We start from the raw sequence: 19954 nt of genomic DNA on the forward strand, positions 1-19954 counted from the left end.
GTCAGAGGCAGTGTGCACTATCTGCCCTCACTTTTCTGCCCTCACTGAGGGGTCAGGGGCAGTGTGCACTGTCTGCCCTCAGTGAGGGGTCAGAGGCAGTGTGCACTGTCTGCCCTCACTTTTCTGCCCTCGCTGAGGGGTCAGAGGCTGTGTGCACTGTCTGCCCTCACTTCTCTGCCCTCACTGAGGGGTCAGAGGCAGTGTGCACTGTCTGCCCTCACTTCTCTGCCCTCACTGAGGGATCGGAGGCAGCGTGCACTGTCTGCCCTCACTTCTCTGCCCTCACTGAGGGATCGGAGGCTGTGTGCACTGTCTGCCCTCACTTCTCTGCCCTCACTGAGGAGTCGGAGGCAGTGTGCACTGTCTGCCCTCACTTCTCTGCCCTCACTGAGGGGTCAGAGGCTGTGTGCACTGTCTGCCCTCACTTCTCCAGGACACTTGTAATCAGGGTCTTACTCCTCTGCGGTGACTTGTAAAGCGCCTCGAAGACACTGCAGCCCAGAGGAGCAAACAGCATCCAGCAGCCACCAGGGGGCGCAGTGACACTGTCCTACTGTCCTGAGTCAAGTCAAGTCAAGTCAGAGAATTTATATAGCGCACTACATACCCAGAGGGTCTCAAGGCGCTTAGGAAGGGGAGGAGGATTACTTGTCAAATATCCACGTTTTAAGTTGCTTTCTGAATGCTAGGTGGTTCTGGGTAAGGCGAAGGTAAGTGGGGAGTGAGTTCCAAGTTTTAGCAGCCAGGTATGAGAAGGATCTGCCTCCCATGGTGGTCTTGTTGATGCGAGGTACAGTGGCGAGGGCTTGGCTGGAAGAACGTAGTTGGCGGGAGGGGGCGTAGAAGGACAGTCGTGAGTTGAGGCATTCTGGTCCGATGTCGTAGAGTGATTTGTGTGCGTGGGTTAGCAGTCGGAAAGTGATTCTCTTATTGACGGGTAGCCAGTGGAGGTCTTTCAGGTGACCAGAGATGTGTTCGTTGCACGGGATGTCTAATATGATCCTGGCTGATGCGTTTTGGATTCGTTGGAGTTTCTTCTGGAGTTTAGCGGTAGTACCTGCGTAGAGGGTGTTTCCGTAGTCCAGTCGGCTCGTGACCAGAGCATGGGTGACTGTTTTCCTGGTTTCGGTGGGGATCCAGCGAAATGTTTTTTTGAGCATGCGAAGAATGTTGAAGCAGGATGAGGATACGGCGCTGACTTGTCTGTTCATTGAAAGTGAAGAATCCAGGACAACGCCTAGGTTCCGTGCGTGGTCTGTCGGGATGGGTGCTTTTCCAAGGGCTTCCGGCCACCAAGAGTTGTCCCATGCAGAGGGGGATGTACCTAGGATGAGGACTTCTGTTTTATCTGAGTTCAGTTTCAGACGGCTGTGTTTCATCCATTCAGCAACTTCTTTCATTCCTTCGTGTAGGTTAGTTTTGGCGGTGCTAGGGTCCTTGGTGAGAGAAAGGATTAGTTGAGTGTCATCCGCGTAAGAGATGATGTTGAGGTTGTGTTGGCGGGCGATGGCCGCGAGGGGGCTCATGTATACGTTGAAGAGGGTGGGCTGAGTGAGGATCCTTGTGGTACGCCACAGATGACTTCAGTGGCCTCGGACTTGAATGGTGGGAGGCGGACTCTCTGGGTTCTTCCGGTGAGGAACGAGGTGATCCATTCAAGTGCTTTTCCTTGTATTCCGATGTTACTGAGGCGTTGTAAAAGGGTGCTGTGGCAGACTGTGTCGAATGCTGCAGAGAGGTCGAGGAGGATGAGGGCGACTGTGTCTCCATTGTCCAGTAGAGTTCGAATGTCGTCTGTTGCTGCGATGAGGGCGGTCTCAGTGCTGTGTTTTGCTCGGAAGTCAGATTGTGAGGAGTCGAGGGATTTGTTGTCTTCAAGGAAAGCGGCGAGCTGGTTGTTGACAGCTTTCTCGATTACTTTGGCCGGGAATGGAAGGAGTGAAATGGGGCGGTAATTTTTGAGTTCGGTGGGGTCCGCTGTGGGTTTTTTCAGAAGGGCGGTGAGTTCAGCGTGTTTCTAGTTTTCCGGGAAGGTGGCGGAGTTGAAGGAGCAGTTGATGACGTCTCGGAGGTGCGGTGCTATGACGGAGTCTGCTTTGTTGAAGATGTGGTGAGGACATGGGTCTGTGGGGGATCCTGAGTGGATGGAGTTCATCAGGCGGATGGTGTCCTCAGTGGAGATTGGGTTCCAGTCGTTAAGGGTGTTCAAGGGGGGAGAATGTTCAACATATGGTTGGGTGGGTTGGACTCCGGGTTGGTTGTCGAAGCTGTTGTGGATGTCTGCAATCTTGTTGTGGAAGAATGAGGCTAGGGAGTCGCAGAGGGCTTGAGAGGGGGTGATGTCGTTGGAGTTGGCCGAGGGATTGGAAAATTCCTTGACGATGTTGAAAAGTTCCTTGCTGTTGTGGGCGTTGTTGTCAAGTCGATCTTTGAATGCTGTTTTCTTGGCCTTTCGGATTAGTTGGTGGTGAGTGCGGGTGGCGTTTTTGAAGGCGTCCTTGGTGCTGGTGGTTGGGTCTTTTTTCCAGGCCTTTTCAAGGGAGCGGCAGAGTTTCTTGGACTCCTTAAGATCATCGTTGAACCATGAGGCCTTCTTGTTGCCAGTTTTGCTTTGACGTTTTTTCAGTGGTGCTAAGGTGTCGGCGGTGATGGATAACCATAGGGTGAAGTTGGCGGCGGCTTGGTTTGGGTTAGAGGAGTGGGCTGGGGTGTTTAGAAGGAGCGATGAGGAGATCTGGTCGGTGGTGATTTTGTTCCAGTTTCTTTGCAGAGTTGGTTGGAGGTGGTTGGTGGGTTTTGGCTTGTTGTAGGTGAAGTGAACGCAGCTGTGGTCAGTCCAGAGGAGATCCGTAGTGTGGCTGAAGGAGACATGATTGCTGGAGGTGAAGATGGGGTCGAGTGTGTGACCTGCGATGTGGGTGGGGGAAGTGACCAGCTGTTTAAGTCTGAGGTTGGCGAGGTTGTCCAAGAGGGTGGTGGTGTTGCGGTCGTTGATCTTTTCAAGGTGAAAGTTGAGGTCTCCCAGAAGGATGTATTCTTTGGAGGGGAGCGCGTGTGGAGTGATGAAGTCCGTGATGTCTTCACTGAATTTTGCGCGGGGTCCTGGTGGTCTGTAGAGGAGGGTGCCTCTGAGTGTGGTCTTGGGGTCGATGTGGATCTGGAAGTGAAGGTGTTCGGAGTTGGCGAGGTTGGCGTCAGAGCTGGTTGAGATGCGGATTGATTTCTTATGGACGATAGCGATTCCTCCTCCTGTGTGGCCGGTACGGTCTTTGCGAGTGATCTTATAGTCTTCAGGGATGGCAATGGTGATGTCTGGGGCGGAGGAAGCGTTCATCCATGTTTCCGTTAGGAAGGCGATGTCTGGAGAGATGGTGTCTAGTAGATTCCATAGGTCAATGGCGTGTCTGTGGACCGAGCGGGTGTTGAGAAGGATGCATTGTAGGTGGTTGGGGTCGGGAATCTGTGGTGTGGTCGTAGCGGAGATGTTGTCGGTGCCGCTGAATTTGCAGGAGTAGCAGGAGAAAGGTCCATGGGTGTGTCCAGGAGCTGCTTGGACGCAGTTGGGGGCGCGACCGGGGTTGAGGGCTAGGAGGGTGGCGGCATCGTAGGTAATGCGGGAAGGCTGGGCAGCGCGAGGAGCAGGGGGTCTGGCGCTGGGCGCGGTCCAGGCGTAGACGGGCTTACCTTTGGCGCACCTTCGGCGCGTCTGGGGCGCGGTCGCTGCGCGTGAACGCTGCGCGCGAAAACACCTGTCATATATGGATGGTGGAGGGGGAGGGGCGAGGGCGTCTCAGCTGGGAGGCGGGGCGGGCTAAAGATGAGCACAACAACAAACAAAATGGAGGCGGAGGGGGGAGCACAGCAAACGCGCAAACCGAGTGGAAATAAACTTTAAATAGTTAAGTAAAATGCAGGTAAGCTCAGCGGCGATCAGGCAGGCAGCAGGCACAAATAATTATGCAGTTGTGGGAGCAAAGCGGCACAATGCGCAAACAGGCTCGAGTCAGCCAAATAAATAATTAAAGTGCAAGTTAGCTCAGTGGCGATCAGGCAGGCAGCAGGCACAAATAAAGTTGCAATTATGTAAAGCAAAGCGCCAAAACGATACCAGATATCTCAGAGGGACACTGGGGAGCGACCACTCAGCTCTAGGGAGAGGAGCGAGTCACGGCATCTTCAGGTGGAGAAGCGCTGTTCTACTAAGTGGGAGGGCGTCTCAGCTGGGAGGCGGGGCGGGCTAAAGATGAGCACAACAACAAACAAAATGGAGGCAGAGGGGGGAGCACAGCAAACGCGCAAACCGAGTGGAAATAAACTTTAAATAGTTAAGTAAAATGCAGGTAAGCTCAGCGGCGATCAGGCAGGCAGCAGGCACAAATAATTATGCAGTTGTGGGAGCAAAGCGGCACAATGCGCAAACAGGCTCGAGTCAGCCAAATAAATAATTAAAGTGCAAGTTAGCTCAGTGGCGATCAGGCAGGCAGCAGGCACAAATAAAGTTGCAATTATGTAAAGCAAAGCGCCAAAACGATACCAGATATCTCAGAGGGACACTGGGGAGCGACCACTCAGCTCTAGGGAGAGGAGCGAGTCACGGCGTCTTCAGGTGGAGAAGCGCTGTTCTACTAAGTGGGAGGGCGTCTCAGCTGGGAGGCGGGGCGGGCTAAAGATGAGCACAACAACAAACAAAATGGAGGCGGAGGGGGGAGCACAGCAAACGCGCAAACCGAGTGGAAATAAACTTTAAATAGTTAAGTAAAATGCAGGTAAGCTCAGCGGCGATCAGGCAGGCAGCAGGCACAAATAATTATGCAGTTGTGGGAGCAAAGCGGCACAATGCGCAAACAGGCTCGAGTCAGCCAAATAAATAATTAAAGTGCAAGTTAGCTCAGTGGCGATCAGGCAGGCAGCAGGCACAAATAAAGTTGCAATTATGTAAAGCAAAGCGCCAAAACGATACCAGATATCTCAGAGGGACACTGGGGAGCGACCACTCAGCTCTAGGGAGAGGAGCGAGTCCTGCAAGCAGAGGGGGCCCCCGCCCCCCACACCATCAGACTGCAAGTACCGCGCATCAGGCAGGACAGAAACACATTCCAGCAAAAACTCAAATACGGTTCAATTATAAAACCGACTGCAGGGTTTGTTTGGTGCGGCCCAGTCTGCCCGGGAAGGATGAAGGTTGAAGACCTCCTGCAAGAGGCGGGGGGCTTTGGAAGGTTCCAGGCCCTCGTTCTGCTGCTCGTGGCCCTCGGACTCAGCAGCCTCCCCCCCCACCTCATGCTGAACAACTTCCTGGCGGCGGTGCCCCCCCACCACTGCGCCCTCTCTGTTCAGGGTGAGTCTGGGACCCTCAGATAGGCGGAGCGGCTCCTCGTCAGCATCCCCAGGGGGCCCGATGGGACCTTCAGCTCCTGCAAGATGTACAGAGAGCCCCAGTGGCACCTGCTGGAGAACTACACCTGGAGAAGACCCAAGGAGTACACAGGGGGACCACCCAACACCTCCACCTGGGGACCACCCAACACCTCCACAGGGGGACCACCCAACACCTCCACCAGGGGACTACCCAACACCTCCACCTGGGGACCACCCAACACCTCCACCTGGACACCACCCAACACCTCCACCAGGGGACCACCCAACACCTCCACCTGGGGACCACCCAACACCTCCACCTGGGGACCACCCAACACCTCCACCTGGGGACCACCCAACACCTCCACAGGGGGACCACGTAACACCTCCACAGGGGGACCACCCAACACCTCAACCAGGAGACCACCCAACACCTCCACAGGGGGACCACCCAACACCTCCACCAGGGGACCACGTAACACCTCCACAGGGGGACCACCCAACACCTCCACCTGGAGACCACCCAACACCTCCACCTGGGGACCACCCAACACCTCCACCTGGGGACCACCCAACACCTCCACCTGGGGACCACCCAACACCTCCACCTGGACACCACCACCCAACACCTTCACCAGGGGACCACCCTACACCTCCACCTGGAGACCACCCAACACCTCCACCTGGGGACCACCCAACACCTCCACCTGGGGACCACCCAACACCTCCACAGGGGGACCACGTAACACCTCCACAGGGGGACCACCCAACACCTCCACCTGGGGACCACCCAACACCTCCACCAGGGGACCACCCAACACCTCCACCTGGAGACCACCCATCACCTCCACCTGGAAGCCCCCCAACGCCTCCTCCCTGCAGGGCTGCCAGCACGGGTGGGCCTACGACCGCTCCCAGTTCACCTCCACCATCGCCACCCAGGTAAGAGCCGGTGACAGTCCTAATCAGTCAGAGGGGGGAGCGCGGGAAAAGCAGCCATGAGTGAAATATTAAAAGTATTCATGCATTATTGAATACAAATGAAACCACCTCAATGAGGGCCAGTGTATGAATGAACAGGGTACATGTATCATACTAGGCCTGTGCGGTAAATTCCATTCCGCCGGCGGAATTTGCAGAATTTGGGTAATTTCGCGTTCCGCGGAGAACGCGAAAGTGCACAAAATTCTGCGTTCTGCGACTTCGCAAATGTTTTTGCTTGTTCGCGTTCTCGAATGCGTCGACGCAAGCTATTTCTCCCCGAGCACGCAAACAGTGATTGCGAACAGTAAAAAAGCGTCGTGAACAAGCAATTCCACGTGTTCGCCGAATTTCTGCGTGTTCGCGGCGATTTCTTTATCGTTTTACAGAGAGTCGCGTAACGCGATTACGCAAATTTCGCCCAGCCCTATTTCATACAAGGAAGGCGTCTGCCAGTTCTGAATACTCTGTAAGTGTGCACATCATTGGTACTCTGGAGGTGTGGGCCAGTATTTCATATTACAGAGGAAAGAAGCGCAGTCTTTGCAGCGGAGGCGTCTGCAAGTTCTTCGTACTCCTGTAGTGTGCACAGAATTAATGTTCTGGAAGTGTGCACTGGTGTTTCATATTATGAAAGAAAGCATCTGTGGTTAATACAGGGGGAGGCGTACGCCAGCTCTTAACACTTTGTAAGTTTGCACACAATTAACACTGGAGGAATGCATTAGAATTTAATATTACAGAGGAAAGCGACTGCAGGTAATACAAGAGTAGGTCAGCACCAACTCTCCCTATGGGTGAGTGCCAGGTGAGAGTGCCAGGTGAGACTGCCAGGTGAGAGTGGCAGGTGGGAGTGGGAGGTGGGAGTGGCAGGTGAGATTGCCAGGTGAGAGTGCAGGTGAGAGTGGCAGGTGAGAGTGCCAGGTGAGATTGCCAGGTGAGACTGCCAGGTGAGAGTGCCAGATGAGAGTGGCAGGTGAGAGTGGCAGGTGAGATTGCCAGGTGAGAGTGCCAGGTGAGAGTGGCAGGTGAGAGTGGCAGGTGAGAGTGGCAGGTGAGAGTGGCTGGTGAGAGTGGCAGGTGAGAGTGGCAGGTGAGAGTGGCTGGTTAGAGTGGCAGGTGAGACTGCCAGGTGTGAGTGCTAGGTGAGACTGTCAGGTGAGAGTGCCAGGTGAGAGTGGCAGGTGAGAGTGCTAGGTGACAGTCAGGTGAGAGTGCCAGGTGAGAGTGGCAAGTGAGAGTGGCTGGTGAGAGTGGCAGGTGAGACTGCCAGGTGAGAGTGCCAGGTGAGAGTGCTAGGTGAGACTGTCAGGTGAGAGTGGCAGGTGAGAGTGGCAGGTGAGAGTGCCAGGTGAGAGTGGCAGGTGAGAGTGCCAGGCGAGAGTGCCAGGTGAGAGTGCCAGGTGAGAGTGGCAGGTGAGAGTGCCAGGTGGGAGTGCCAGGCAAGAGTACCAGGCAAGAGTGGCAGGTGAGAGTGCCAGGTGAGAGTGGCAGGTGAGACTGCCAGGTGAGAGTGCCAGGTAAGACTGCCAGGCGAGAGTGCCAAGTGAGAGTGCCAGGTGAGAGTGCCAGGTGAGAGTGGCAGGTGAAAGTGACCGGTGAGACTGCCAGGTGAGAGTGCAAGGTGAGAGTGGCAGGTGAGAGTGGCAGGTGAGAGTGCCAGGTGAGACTGCCAGGTGAGAGTGGCAGGTGAGAGTGGCAGGTGAGAGTGGCAGGTGAGAGTGACAGGTGAGAGTGACAGGTGAGAGTGCAAGGTGAGAGTGCAAGGTGAGAGTGGCAGGTGAGAGTGGCAGGTGAGAGTGGCAGGCGAGAGTGGCAGGTGAGAGTGGCAGGCGAGAGTGGCAGGTGAGAGTGGCAGCCGAGAGTGGCAGGCAAGAGTGGCAGGCGAGAGTGGCAGGCGAGAGTGCCAGGTGAGAGTGGCAGGTGAGAGTGGCAGGTGAGAGTGATAGGCAAGAGTGGCAGGTGAGAGTGCCAGGTGAGAGTGCCAGGTGAGAGTGCCAGGCGAGAGTGCCAGGTGAGACTGCCAGATGAGAGTGCCAGGTGAGAGTGGCAGGTGAGAGTGCCAGGGGCAGGTGAGAGTGCCAGGTGAGAGTGGCAGGTGAGTGGCTGGTGAGAGTGGCAGGTGAGACTGCCAGGTGAGAGTGGAAGGTGAGACTGCCAGGTCAGAGTGGCAGGCGAGAGTGCCAGGCGAGAGTGGCAGGTGAGAGTGGCAGGTGAGAGTGCCAGGTGAGAGTGGCAGGTGAGAGTGCCAGCTCTTCCTTCAGAATTATAATACCAACAAAGGTTCAGGTACATGATTATACAAAACATAAATATAATACAACCCGTGCTTTAAATGGGCCGGTACTCACCGGTACTGAGTACCGGCACTTCTGAATTTTCAGGCCATCAGTACCGGCAGCGTCGGATTGGTAACGGGGACATTCGGGCAATGCCCGAGGGGCCGAGGTCCGAGTTCCACCTGAAGGCTGCTTTTTTGAGCAGCCTGGGGGCCGATTTGGGCGGTGTGTCTGTTGTTCGACTATACCAGTGGGTGTCTGAGTGGCCTTTCTGGAGGGAGATGGGCACTCACGCTCATTACCTCCCGTATAGCAGCAACAGGTACAGGTGTCACCACCTTTTCTTTTGCTGGGCCGGTCCATTAATGTAGGCATACTGAGCGGGGCAGGGGGCCTAAGCAGACGTGGCCTCACTTGTTTTCAGGTGAGTTTCACTAGTGTAAACTGATGCGTGCATTCCCCCCCTCCCTTTTATGTAAAACGACGCTGAAAGCAGTGATTTGAGGGAATGCATTATGCAAATGTGGGCCGATTTTTTTATGCGTGCCCGGGCCGATTTTTAATCCCAATCCAACCCTGAGTACCGGCACTTCCCATTAGTCAGAGAGAATACCGGTAACCCTAATAGACGGGACTGCAGGCTGTTATACCTCTCCTATAGCACAGGGTAGAAGCCGCTCTCCTTCTCAGGTGCTTGTAAGCGCGCCAAGCCACTTGCAGAGTCCCTGCTGGAGATTCCTCTTTGTGATCCCCTCCAACATTCATCACTGTATTTACAAGATACCAGTGGCTGACCTGAGTACTGGCTCAATGGGTGTGAAGGTAGCCCTGCCCTATAGCACAGGGCAATGAACAGCAGGGAAAGCTGCCGCACTCTAGGAATGAGCTCCAGGACAACTGGCAATGGCTTTGGTTGGGGATAAAGATGAGGTGAACATAGCAGGCACAAATAAAGTTGCAATTATGTAAAGCAAAGCGCCAAAACGATACCAGATATCTCAGAGGGACACTGGGGAGCGACCACTCAGCTCTAGGGAGAGGAGCGAGTCACGGCATCTTCAGGTGGAGAAGCACTGTTCTACTAAGTGGGAGGGCGTCTCAGCTGGGAGGCGGGGCGGGCTAAAGATGAGCACAACAACAAACAAAATGGAGGCGGAGGGGGGAGCACAGCAAACGCGCAAACCGAGTGGAAATAAACTTTAAATAGTTAAGTAAAATGCAGGTAAGCTCAGCGGCGATCAGGCAGGCAGCAGGCACAAATAATTATGCAGTTGTGGGAGCAAAGCGGCAAAATGCGCAAACAGGCTCGAGTCAGCCAAATAAATAATTAAAGTGCAAGTTAGCTCAGTGGCGATCAGGCAGGCAGCAGGCACAAATAAAGTTGCAATTATGTAAAGCAAAGCGCCAAAACGATACCAGATATCTCAGAGGGACACTGGGGAGCGACCACTCAGCTCTAGGGAGAGGAGCGAGTCACGGCGTCTTCAGGTGGAGAAGCGCTGTTCTACTAAGTGGGAGGGCGTCTCAGCTGGGAGGCGGGGCGGGCTAAAGATGAGCACAACAACAAACAAAATGGAGGCGGAGGGGGGAGCACAGCAAACGCGCAAACCGAGTGGAAATAAACTTTAAATAGTTAAGTAAAATGCAGGTAAGCTCAGCGGCGATCAGGCAGGCAGCAGGCACAAATAATTATGCAGTTGTGGGAGCAAAGCGGCACAATGCGCAAACAGGCTCGAGTCAGCCAAATAAATAATTAAAGTGCAAGTTAGCTCAGTGGCGATCAGGCAGGCAGCAGGCACAAATAAAGTTGCAATTATGTAAAGCAAAGCGCCAAAACGATACCAGATATCTCAGAGGGACACTGGGGAGCGACCACTCAGCTCTAGGGAGAGGAGCGAGTCCTGCAAGCAGAGGGGGCCCCCGCCCCCCACACCATCAGACTGCAAGTACCGCGCATCAGGCGGGACAGAAACACATTCCAGCAAAAACTCAAATACGGTTCAATTATAAAACCGACTGCAGGGTTTGTTTGGTGCGGCCCAGTCTGCCCGGGAAGGATGAAGGTTGAAGACCTCCTGCAAGAGGCGGGGGGCTTTGGAAGGTTCCAGGCCCTCGTTCTGCTGCTCGTGGCCCTCGGACTCAGCAGCCTCCCCCCCCACCTCATGCTGAACAACTTCCTGGCGGCGGTGCCCCCCCACCACTGCGCCCTCTCTGTTCAGGGTGAGTCTGGGACCCTCAGATAGGCAGAGCGGCTCCTCGTCAGCATCCCCAGGGGGCCCGATGGGACCTTCAGCTCCTGCAAGATGTACAGAGAGCCCCAGTGGCACCTGCTGGAGAACTACACCTGGAGAAGACCCAAGGAGTACACAGGGGGACCACCCAACACCTCCACCTGGGGACCACCCAACACCTCCACAGGGGGACCACCCAACACCTCCACCAGGGGACTACCCAACACCTCCACCTGGGGACCACCCAACACCTCCACCTGGACACCACCCAACACCTCCACCAGGGGACCACCCAACACCTCCACCTGGGGACCACCCAACACCTCCACCTGGGGACCACCCTACACCTCCACCTGGGGACCACCCAACACCTCCACAGGGGGACCACGTAACACCTCCACAGCGGGACCACCCAACACCTCAACTAGGAGACCACCCAACACCTCCACAGGGGGACCACCCAACACCTCCACCAGGGGACCACGTAACACCTCCACAGGGGGACCACCCAACACCTCCACCTGGGGACCACCCAACACCTCCACCTGGGGACCACCCAACACCTCCACCTGGGGACCACCCAACACCTCCACCTGGACACCACCACCCAACACCTTCACCAGGGGACCACCCTCCACCTCCACCTGGAGACCACCCAACACCTCCACCTGGGGACCACCCAACACCTCCACCTGGGGACCACCCAACACCTCCACAGGGGGACCACGTAACACCTCCACAGGGGGACCACCCAACACCTCCACCTGGGGACCACCCAACACCTCCACCAGGGGACCACCCAACACCTCCACCTGGAGACCACCCATCACCTCCACCTGGAAGCCCCCCAACGCCTCCTCCCTGCAGGGCTGCCAGCACGGGTGGGCCTACGACCGCTCCCAGTTCACCTCCACCATCGCCACCCAGGTAAGAGCCGGTGACAGTCCTAATCAGTCAGAGGGGGGAGCGCGGGAAAAGCAGCCATGAGTGAAATATTAAAAGTATTCATGCATTATTGAATACAAATGAAACCACCTCAATGAGGGCCAGTGTATGAATGAACAGGGTACATGTATCATACTAGGCCTGTGCGGTAAATTCCATTCCGCCGGCGGAATTTGCAGAATTTGGGTAATTTCGCGTTCCGCGGAGAACGCGAAAGTGCACAAAATTCTGCGTTCTGTGACTTCGCAAATGTTTTTGCTTGTTCGCGTTCTCGAATGCGTCGACGCAAGCTATTTCTCCCCGAGCACGCAAACAGTGATTGCGAACAGTAAAAAAGCGTCGTGAACAAGCAATTCCACGTGTTCGCCGAATTTCTGCGTGTTCGCGGCGATTTCTTTATCGTTTTACAGAGAGTCGCGTAACGCGATTACGCAAATTTCGCCCAGCCCTATTTCATACAAGGAAGGCGTCTGCCAGTTCTGAATACTCTGTAAGTGTGCACATCATTGGTACTCTGGAGGTGTGGGCCAGTATTTCATATTACAGAGGAAAGAAGCGCAGTCTTTGCAGCGGAGGCGTCTGCAAGTTCTTCGTACTCCTGTAGTGTGCACAGAATTAATGTTCTGGAAGTGTGCACTGGTGTTTCATATTATGAAAGAAAGCATCTGTGGTTAATACAGGGGGAGGCGTACGCCAGCTCTTAACACTTTGTAAGTTTGCACACAATTAACACTGGAGGAATGCATTAGAATTTAATATTACAGAGGAAAGCGACTGCAGGTAATACAAGAGTAGGTCAGCACCAACTCTCCCTATGGGTGAGTGCCAGGTGAGAGTGCCAGGTGAGACTGCCAGGTGAGAGTGGCAGGTGGGAGTGGGAGGTGGGAGTGGCAGGTGAGATTGCCAGGTGAGAGTGCAGGTGAGAGTGGCAGGTGAGAGTGCCAGGTGAGATTGCCAGGTGAGACTGCCAGGTGAGAGTGCCATATGAGAGTGGCAGGTGAGAGTGGCAGGTGAGATTGCCAGGTGAGAGTGCCAGGTGAGAGTGCCAGGTGAGAGTGGCAGGTGAGAGTGGCAGGTGAGAGTGGCAGGTGAGAGTGGCTGGTGAGAGTGGCAGGTGAGAGTGGCAGGTGAGAGTGGCTGGTTAGAGTGGCAGGTGAGACTGCCAGGTGTGAGTGCTAGGTGAGACTGTCAGGTGAGAGTGCCAGGTGAGAGTGGCAGGTGAGAGTGCTAGGTGACAGTCAGGTGAGAGTGCCAGGTGAGAGTGGCAAGTGAGAGTGGCTGGTGAGAGTGGCAGGTGAGACTGCCAGGTGAGAGTGCCAGGTGAGAGTGCTAGGTGAGACTGTCAGGTGAGAGTGGCAGGTGAGAGTGGCAGGTGAGAGTGCCAGGTGAGAGTGGCAGGTGAGAGTGCCAGGTGAGAGTGGCAGGTGAGAGTGCCAGGTGGGAGTGCCAGGCAAGAGTACCAGGCAAGAGTGGCAGGTGAGAGTGCCAGGTGAGAGTGGCAGGTGAGACTGCCAGGTGAGAGTGCCAGGTAAGACTGCCAGGCGAGAGTGCCAAGTGAGAGTGCCAGGTGAGAGTGCCAGGTGAGAGTGCCAGGTGAGAGTGGCAGGTGAAAGTGACCGGTGAGACTGCCAGGTGAGAGTGCAAGGTGAGAGTGGCAGGTGAGAGTGGCAGGTGAGAGTGGCAGGTGAGAGTGCCAGGTGAGACTGCCAGGTGAGAGTGGCAGGTGAGAGTGGCAGGTGAGAGTGGCAGGTGAGAGTGACAGGTGAGAGTGACAGGTGAGAGTGCAAGGTGAGAGTGCAAGGTGAGAGTGGCAGGTGAGAGTGGCAGGTGAGAGTGGCAGGCGAGAGTGGCAGGTGAGAGTGGCAGGCGAGAGTGGCAGGTGAGAGTGGCAGCCGAGAGTGGCAGGCGAGAGTGGCAGGCGAGAGTGGCAGGCGAGAGTGCCAGGTGAGAGTGGCAGGTGAGAGTGGCAGGTGAGAGTGATAGGCAAGAGTGGCAGGTGAGAGTGCCAGGTGAGAGTGCCAGGTGAGAGTGCCAGGCGAGAGTGCCAGGTGAGACTGCCAGATGAGAGTGCCAGGTGAGAGTGGCAGGTGAGAGTGCCAGGGGCAGGTGAGAGTGCCAGGTGAGAGTGGCAGGTGAGTGGCTGGTGAGAGTGGCAGGTGAGACTGCCAGGTGAGAGTGGAAGGTGAGACTGCCAGGTGAGAGTGGCAGGCGAGAGTGCCAGGCGAGAGTGGCAGGTGAGAGTGGCAGGTGAGAGTGCCAGGTGAGAGTGGCAGGTGAGAGTGCCAGCTCTTCCTTCAGAATTATAATACCAACAAAGGTTCAGGTACATGATTATACAAAACATAAATATAATACAACCCGTGCTTTAAATGGGCCGGTACTCACCGGTACTGAGTACCGGCACTTCTGAATTTTCAGGCCATCAGTACCGGCAGCGTCGGATTGGTAACGGGGACATTCGGGCAATGCCCGAGGGGCCGAGGTCCGAGTTCAACCTGAAGGCTGCTTTTTTGAGCAGCCTGGGGGCCGATTTGGGCGGTGTGTCTGTTGTTCGACTATACCAGTGGGTGTCTGAGTGGCCTTTCTGGAGGGAGATGGGCACTCACGCTCATTACCTCCCGTATAGCAGCAACAGGTACAGGTGTCACCACCTTTTCTTTTGCTGGGCCGGTCCATTAATGTAGGCATACTGAGCGGGGCAGGGGGCCTAAGCAGACGTGGCCTCACTTGTTTTCAGGTGAGTTTCACTAGTGTAAACTGATGCGTGCATTCCCCCCCTCCCTTTTATGTAAAACGACGCTGAAAACAGTGATTTGAGGGAATGCATTATGCAAATGTGGGCCGATTTTTTTATGCGTGCCCGGGCCGATTTTTAATCCCAATCCAACCCTGAGTACCGGCACTTCCCATTAGTCAGAGAGAATACCGGTAACCCTAATAGACGGGACTGCAGGCTGTTATACCTCTCCTATAGCACAGGGTAGAAGCCGCTCTCCTTCTCAGGTGCTTGTAAGCGCGCCAAGCCACTTGCAGAGTCCCTGCTGGAGATTCCTCTTTGTGATCCCCTCCAACATTCATCACTGTATTTACAAGATACCAGTGACTGACCTGAGTACTGGCTCAATGGGTGTGAAGGTAGCCCTGCCCTATAGCACAGGGCAATGAACAGCAGGGAAAGCTGCCGCACTCTAGGAATGAGCTCCAGGACAACTGGCAATGGCTTTGGTTGGGGATAAAGATGAGGTGAACATAGCAGAGGTGGGATGAATGTAAAGAAGTGGGGTGACAGGTGATGTTCGGATTGCCACTTATTTTCTGAAAAAAATACCAGATATTTGTCAAGTTCTGTATTCATGCATCATCTTGGAAATGGTATTTTTTTTAAACACACATTTCTGCAAAGTCATAACTCTGGTGCATTTCTTATAATTCACACACACACACACACACACACACACACACACACACCTGCACACACACTGCAGAACAAAATACTGGCCAGATGGCAAACTTAGGGGATAAGTACAGCATGGAGGGGAGAACAGGAGACAAGTAGGGGGAAAAAACAGTGAGGAAATTGAAGACTTGTGGAGAGAGTAAGCAAAAGGTGGGAGGAAGAGGAGCAGAACCAGAGAGATAAGCTTAGAGGCTGGGTAAAGATAAGAGGCGAACGGAGAGGACATGCCGATGTAAAGGCATGGACCCAGGAAGAGCCTTGTCGTAGGGAAAAGGACAGTGGCATTGTTTTAAATGGGCCGGTACTCACAGGTACTGAGTACCAGCACTTCCTATTTTTATCCCTGTTAGTACCGGCTCTTCTCTACTGCGGAGGAGAGTACCAATACTCATGAAAGGTAGGCTCACTGGCTGCTAGTGCCGGTGAGCACTAGGCTGTCATGGTTAGAACCTATGTAACAGCCACGGCACTTCTATAGTCCTGAGCAAAGCCGCTGTTGACTATTCAGCATAGGATCATTTGCATGATGTCCCTGTGTTCACCATCACACTGTATCGACAGCGGGGGGGGCATTTAGGCCCTGTGCTGTTAATCACATTCCCACTATTGTGTGCATTTGCGCAAACACAGGTATGAAGGTAGCACATGGACAGAGGCAATTTAGAAACTCATTGGAGGTAAGGAGTTTAAAACGGCTTTAATCCCACCTGAGACTTTTTTGTGCAGGTTTGCTTATGTCTGTGTGCTTGCACACTTGTGTGTGCCTGTTTATCTGTGAGAGAAAAGTGAGGGAACGAGGGAGACAATCAGGACACTCAGGAGATTTTACAGTGAATGTGAGTGTGAGTGTGTGTGTGTGTGTGCGTGTGAGTGAGTGTGTGTGTGTCTGTGCGTGTGAGTGAGTGTGTGTGTGTCTGTGCGTGTGAGTGTGAGTGTGTGTGTGTGTGTACGCTTGAGAGTAGATAGTATTGTGCCAAACAACAACAAATAACAGTATAGCATTAAAAAGCAGCAAATATTACAAAACGAGGAACTGTTCACATATCATCCTGTTTGGATTTCATTTTGTGTAATGAGTTAACCTGTTTTGTTTACATAAACATATTTTTCATGTGTTTTGACAGTGGCTGCAACTACAGAATTCATTATGTATCATCATATGCTGCTATTAGCCCCGCCCCTAGCCCCGCCCACTTACCACACCTCTAGCTCATATTAATGAGTACCTGCACTTATTTTTTCCCATTTAAAGCACTGAATACAACAATGAAATACAGTGAAAAAATCATATCACAAAGGAATATATATCACAAAAAAAGATACCCATACAAATTATATATACGCTTTTTACTAAGACCATAGTACAAACATACAAAATGCAATACCATCATAGACTAACGGTGCTCACACAGTTACACAAAAAACAAAATCAGGGAACACAATTGCCGGTGTAAACAGAACAAACAATGGCAGAGGCAGATAAATGCAAACAAAAAGAACAATGATCGGACAATACACAAACCAGGGGTGGTAATTAATGCATCCTCTTGAGTAAGTGCCAAAGATAAGCGTCAACGGCGTTTCAACCAAATAGAATTTGCATGGTCATTCTCAGGACAACACAACAATTGACAGAGCATCCAACAAGGAATTTTATTTAAGGTTTGTGAGAAGTTAGCCTGGCAAATGATGTCCACTAGTTCTAGTGGGCACCTTGCACCAGTCTAATCGACCCTTATTGGTGGTGGTTGTAAAGTTAACCTTATAGAAAGCTATCCTAGTGGTAGCATGGACCAGCAGTCTTTAGGCTAAGACTTCAGTAGGCGAGTTAAGCAAGTTGTTTTACCATATATAATCCCTTGAATACCAAATATAAGGACACCACACAAGGTATATATCAAATCTATATGTATTTAACCTAAACACAACCCCTCTGCACTCTTTATCGGGTCAGAGGTATAAATACAATACAAGTCACACAGTTAATATACGATAAGTTGCACGGTATACGTTGTGCCCTAGGGGCCTCACAAACCATATACTAAGAAAGGGGTATGAGTACCACGTGAGAGTTAGAAAGCAGGTCTGGGGCCTGTGGAATTGCTGGGGCTACACTAAATAACCAAAGATTAGGATGTAGGAGGCCCACGGGAGACGCGTGCAGTGTCTAAACACAGCAACGGGTTACCATTGACTTTATATGAGAAACGAAGAAGTTACAAATACACAATTTAAGGACACTTCCGGATGGACTAGTATGGAACCCTTTTAAACTAAGACACTTCGAGAGTCAAGACCCACGGGAGCACCGGAGTACTCGTGTTACCTCACCCAGGGAAGCCGGGTGCATAGGTGTCTTTTCGTGTTGGGTTTCATCGTCGTTTTCAATGGAGAGCTGCAAAGAAGTGCTGCAGATGATCAGAGGAAAAGTGTCCGGGTGCATACAAGGGTGGATCGGAGATGTGAAGAACCTGAAAGCAGAGGGGACAGAGTCTGGGTCACTAGCCAGTGACCAGGAAGGTACCAGGAACAGGTAGGAACCAGGTAATGTCAGGTGCATTAAGGTGAAGAAGGTGAGTTTGTCTCTTCAGCCACGAGGTCCAGGAGGGATCGACGATGGCCAGGAACTGGATTCTAGCTGGCCCACAATGGATCTAGATAACTGCGGTGTTTGTATCCGGATTGGACCCAACAAGCCTTGGCAACTGAAACCCACACAGGATGTTGAGATTGGCTATGTTGCAAACCAGCAAAGTCTGTGGTGCTTCTCCTTTCCAGGGAAGCTGGAACAAGCCTGAAGCAACCAGGAAAGCAAGTTAATTTCAAAGGGAGGTCTTCAGGGGGCTCACAAGCTAGCGGGCAAGTAACTGGGAAGACAAATCGAGCTCAAATGCAAAGGCGAGGTCCATGGGACACCTGCGGAGTGTGGGGGCCTGGGCTTCAGTGCAAATGGTGCTCGCAGCTGGGGCTTCTCATAGCCCAATGCACAACTTACTGAGGCTTCAGGAAAGGAGAGCAGGTAGCAAAATGCAGGAAGTCCAAGATGTCCGGTCCCACTTTTCTCGTGTCCGCCACGTGTCTCAGCTTTGCTGTGGATGTGGGTCGGGTCAGAGAAGTCTGGAAGTCCAGTTCTTGAGTCACAGAGTCTTCGGGTTCCAACGGGAGCCATTGAAAGTGCAGACCGGCGAAGTTGCTGTTGGTGCCTGTATGCACAGGGTGGTCACTCCTTCATTACAAGGGAGATGTCTTTCGTCTTGCAGTCAAAATGGAATGTCGAAGGTCCAAGATATGTCTTTCAAATATTCATCCAGGATAATCTAAAGTCCTGGGGACACAGCTCCTATACTTATACTAAGAAAGGGGGCAGGATTACCTGAGTGGACCTGAGAAGGGGGTGGTTACACCCCTTTCCCTTTGTCCAGTTTCACGCCAGAGCGGGGGCTGGAGTGCCCCAGCAACTGGTTTGAACCGGGCTATGCATGGAGCAACTTGTGTGCCCCAGGCAGTGTCTAGATGCAGTCACTGAATGAAGCCCTCCCTGCCCCAATATATAAAACCCCTGTCTGGAGAAGTGGCAGCACCTCCCTGCACAGCAAACCTATTGTCCAGTCCTCCCCTGCCGGAGTTTCGTCCAGCAGCAGGAGGTCAGACTCGTATCTGTGGCAGCAGCATCCATTTTGTGATGCTGAGGCTCTGTTTAACTTTAACCGGGTAAAGCTGTAACCTACATGTCTTTTCCCTCTAGAAGGGTGGAATGCTACACCCGCTGCCAGAATAAGTGTGGGGGGGGTAGTATTCCAAAGTGCTTGACACCTTACACAACATGTTTTGATAAAGCCAAACTAAAGTTAGCATTAAACGCGAAGTTTATAATGCACTTAAGAGTATATGGTATGGCTATATCATAAAATAGCTATAAGGAGATGGTTACGAAAGCTGCAGAGGGGCTCAGCTCATGCTAGGGCACCCTCTCACATAAAACCAAGCACTCTGCCTCCAGGATTGCTGAGGCCTACCATAGGAGTGGCTTATAGGTTTATATTTGTCCATATGTAAAGATAGATATAGGTATACTATATCTAAGTAAGGGGTGATTACACCACCTTACCCAGACTGTGTGAACAGACCTGTGGTGTCAGTTTGGAAGGCAAACCAGGGGTGGTGCAATACATGCTGCAGCCCCTGGTAGGCCTTGGATGCACCTATGCCCTGGGTACCTATGGTACAATATACAGGGGCTCACAAGGGTGACCCAGTAACCGATCTGGTATGTACCTAAAGTACAAGGTATCAATTTAGAGAGAGAACAGCTGGGCTGTGGGTCTGATTAGCAGGACCACAGCCACACTGAAGTCGAAAAACCAGAGAATCACAGCAAAAATTGGGGGTGACCATAGGAAGCAGACCCTACTCTCCTACACAACCCCCCCACCCCAAAACATAGGGACATTAAACTAACCTTGACCAGTTGAGTCTTCATGTTCTAAGTGGAAATATCTGGAGAATCCATCTGCATTGGCATGGTCAGTCCCTGGTCTGTGCTCCATTGTAAAGTCCATCCCCTGTAGGGAAACGGACCACCTGAGCAATTTGGGATTTTCACCCTTCATCTGGTATAGCCACAAGAGGGGCTTATGGTCGGTCTGAATCTTGAAGTGAGTGCCAAACAAGTATGGCCTCATCTTCTTCAGGGCCCAAACCAC

The 19954-nt window shown here is 53.0% G+C and overlaps 1 pseudogene; it reads left to right on the plus strand.

Moving 5' to 3' along the window:
• The first annotated feature begins 5175 nt into the window (after positions 1-5175).
• Positions 5176-19954, plus strand: part of LOC144762180 (solute carrier family 22 member 7-like) — a 136237-nt pseudogene continuing 121458 nt past the window's right edge.

Source organism: Lissotriton helveticus, chromosome 6 (assembly GCF_964261635.1).
Source record: "Lissotriton helveticus chromosome 6, aLisHel1.1, whole genome shotgun sequence".
In the NCBI taxonomy this organism is placed as follows: Eukaryota; Metazoa; Chordata; class Amphibia; order Caudata; family Salamandridae; genus Lissotriton; species Lissotriton helveticus.